Raw genomic sequence first — 4,247 nt, forward strand, 5'->3', positions numbered from 1 at the left:
AAAAATCGAAGAAAGCGAAGAAAAATAGCACACTGTACGGATGGTATGCGTTGCATACAATCCGCGCGCGCAAGGGAGGTGATCTGCCCAGTTTCCTCGGCGCTGGGAGGCTGCCAGCAGCCCTTCCGCGCGCGTGGGTAGGGTGATCACCACCCCAATTTTTCCCGATTTTCAAAAATTCATAACTAATTCAAATTAAATCGAAATCGAGTTCTGTAAAAAAAATAAATTGCTTAGAATTTTCTAAACTATCCAATAAAAATAATTCCAGATACAGATAATCAATTATTTTTTCCAGAATTCACAAACATCAATCAAACATCAATATGACACACCATGAAACCATCCAAATCACAAACAAATCGTTTTAAGTCCAAATTTCTTGCAAGCAAATCAATTACCATGGCTCTGGTGCCAGTTGTTGGAAATATATTTTACCAGGAACTTAGATCTACTCACAAGTATGTTGATTTAACAACCTAAAATTGAACTTCTAAAACGATGAACTAAACACATAAAAGTTAAGAATAACTTACAGTGATGGCAGCGGAATTAAGTGTCTCCTTCCACTCAGATCTCTAACCCTTGATTCCTGTCTGTAGCAGAGTATAATCAAGATATGAGCCCGAAAATTCTTCAGTTGGATGTGATCCTTCACAGTCTTCCAAACTATAATGAGGTACTGAGTGATGTGTGTGGGCACTTCTCTCTCACTAGGATTTTCGAAATTCTCTCTTGTTTTTCTCTCTTGATTTCGTGTATAGCAATGCAAAGCAAAAGCTTGTAAAAACATTCCAAGAGTAGAGAGAGGGGGCGGCTATAAATAGGAAAAGGGAAGAGCACAACTTTCCAAATAAACAGTTTCCTCTTTTACTGTGTAATTGAATAACTGTCTTATTTAGTGTGATCCACCACTTTCCTATTTAGGCTAGGCTTTGATTAGCAATTACATGACAATTTAAATTGAAAATAATAATTGGGAAACAAGCAAAGGGTGGCCGGCCATGGTGTGTATGGGCCTCACTGGAATTTTGCAGTTTCCTCAATTTTATTTCTATTTCTCCAAAAATGCCATTTTTCCAATTCTAATCTTTTAAATGCCAAAACTAATTATTTAATAACTAAAATAGATTATTAAATAATATTTCCATTTAAAGTAATTATTAATTAGACATGCAAAGTCTCTTAATTAATAATTAAACCTAGAAACCCTTTTATTTACAATTTCATCCTTAAACTATGAGAATTCACAAATTAGACATAGTCTAACTTTCAGAATTATAATTGATTAATCATAAATCAATTATAGAGTCTTACAAACAATATAGTCTCAACTAGAATGAGGACCATGGATCTATATGCTGAGCTTCCAATAAGTTGAACCGATTTACCAAGTAAATCCCTAACTTATTAATTCCTTGTTGAATCCACTCTTAGAACTTGGAATTTCACTCTCAGACTTATATAGAGCATATCATATGTTTCACGATATCAATATGCTATCTCATTTAACCATTGTTATAATCTTAATGTGATTTAGAGATCCTCTATATAGATGATTTACATCGAGATGGGACCAATTTACCGTTTACACCCCTCAATGTATTTTGCCCCTTTGAACACTTAGTTACCTGTAAATGATGTTTTAGTGATCTAATATACAGTCACTGAAACAAGAGCTCATCCATTTACTTCTATTTAACTAAGCTCAAAAGGAATCGTCACTTTACTTCTATACACCAGTAGAAGCTATAGATTTCCATATTTATGTTCAGCACTCCCATTCAGTTATGCTATCATGTTCCCAAAATATACGTATCATCCTGACTTAAAAGGTAGGCTTAACTAATAAATCAAAGAACATGAATAGCACTCCTGAGATTGAGCCTAAGCATATCAGGATTTACATTCTCTTAATCTAAGATCAACTTCTAACATTGACTTGGAAAGATACAACGGTAAGTTTACAATATCTTTGACCAAGTTCAATATCGGTCCAGTCCAATGTATACTCCATACATTCGAAACTAGTATACTTTGCCAATGTTCTGGAAAGAACATAACACTTACTCCAAGTGTAAGTATACTTCATCGCTGATTATCACATCAGTGTAAATCCAAAACACTGATGAACAGGGACCAAATCTTTTGAATCATATAATCACAATCACATTCCACTGTATTGACAATACTGTAATTGTGAATAACTATATGTTCTGGATTTAACTGATTTTGTGCATATATCAAGTATATATATATTAAACCATAAACATGTAACATACATGTAATCATAATTCACTTCAAAATTCTAAATTGATAATTAATCAGATTGTAATGGGTTTTATTAGGGCACAAAACCCAACACCATGGGTCTATATAACCGAGCTTCCAATAAGTAGATCAAGAATTTATCACTAAAATTCACTAACTTATTAATTCTTCGTTGAATCCACGCATAGAACTTAGAATTGCACTCTCTGTATATAGAATGCTCTATATGTTCCACCATATAGACGCATCATTAGTTATCCATTGTTATAATCCTAATTTGATCAATGATCCTCTATGTGAATGATCTACACTGTAAAGGGATTAGATTACCGTTACACCCTACTATGTGTTTTATCCTTAAAACACTTGACCCCGTATAAATGATATTTCAGCTTTTGTGAAATGAGTACTCCACCATTTATGTTCGTTTGGTCAAGCTCGAAGGAGATCATCCTTGGCTTACTATTCGCCAGATAGAAGCTATAGATTCCATGTTTATGTTAGCGCTCCCACTCAATTGCACTACCGTGTTCCCAAAATGTACGTATCACCCTGACCTAAAAGTAGGCTTAACTAACAAATCAAAGAACACGAATAGCCTTTCAAGATTGAGCCTAATCATAACAGGATTAAGAACATTTGATCTAGGATCAACTTGGCGATATTGACTTGAATAGATTTTACGGTAAGTTTAATTAAATCTAAGTCAAAGTTCAATATCGGTCCCTTCCGATGCATACTCCATGCATCCAACCTGAGCTTTACTTTAACTGTTATAGGCATAAATCTACCCTCCCCGCGAGAAACACTTGTCTATAGAGAACTCGCTGTATTGAAGATGGCTCGCAATATTATAGTACTCGCAGTACCGAAAGAAAGGATCTCGCAATATTAACTTAAAGAGTCCTCGCTATATTAAGAAAGGCACACCTCGCATATTTGATGAAGTCGCAGTATCAATAGGGAAAGACGCAAATACATACACCAATCAACGAAAGTCAACAGTCAAACATTCAAGGAGCATTCATGACAAACGTTACATATATTTATAACCGTTGTAATTAATTTGATTAATAATCATATTATTGTTATTATTTTGTAACGGTCTCATTATGGCCATTATTTGTAACCGATGCCTACTACCTATAAGTAGAGGTTTCCCCCTCCATTCAAAGGGGGCTGATGTGAATAAAGAGACAGAGCAAGAGACTCTTTTGAAGAGTGGATTAGGCAGGCCGAGCCCGAAGCTCCTGCTGAACCACTATATTTTTCTGTGTCTATTTTATACTATTTACAATACTCGCATACATCATACATTATATTCTTTGAGTACTCGCCATTCTAAGTGAGTACTCGCATAACTATTATTTGGTATTCAAGCAGCTCTTGAATACTCGCACAAAACTGGTGTTGTCAAAATTTGCGCGACAACAATTGGCGCCGTCTGTGGGAACGATTTTTATAATAATTCTATGATTTTTTGGAGGAAAATCACAGCGTGATTAGACACAGAATCAGCATGTTCAGTCAAACGAGATGTGAGCAATCTCAGCTCCGACACTCAAAATATCAACAAAAATCAAGAGATCATCAACAACACTGTTCAGAGCAACACAAAGAATTCCCTGAGGAAAATTCACATCAGCAAAATCAAATAAGCATCTCCGTTTGAGATTATCCACCAGACTCCCATGAAGAGATAAACAACCTCAACCTGAGAAAAGCCCCCATATCAGCAAACAGAGAGAACCAGAGATATATATCATCTATTTCGAAAGGAAGGAATGACTCTTACCGCTATCTTGGACGTCGGAGCCGCCCCAAATCTTGAAGAAGCTCAGATCCTGGAACCGCTCAAGCCCAAGAGTCTGTCGAGTGTTAATCCCTCAACTCTAGGAGCTGCCTGGACTCTAAGGACGTTCGGTTTTTTAAGCCACTTAGGCATCGAAGTGCCTCGACTTTCAACATTCTTCAAA

This window comes from Cannabis sativa, chromosome 6 (assembly GCF_029168945.1).
Source record: "Cannabis sativa cultivar Pink pepper isolate KNU-18-1 chromosome 6, ASM2916894v1, whole genome shotgun sequence".
Classification (NCBI taxonomy): Eukaryota; Viridiplantae; Streptophyta; class Magnoliopsida; order Rosales; family Cannabaceae; genus Cannabis; species Cannabis sativa.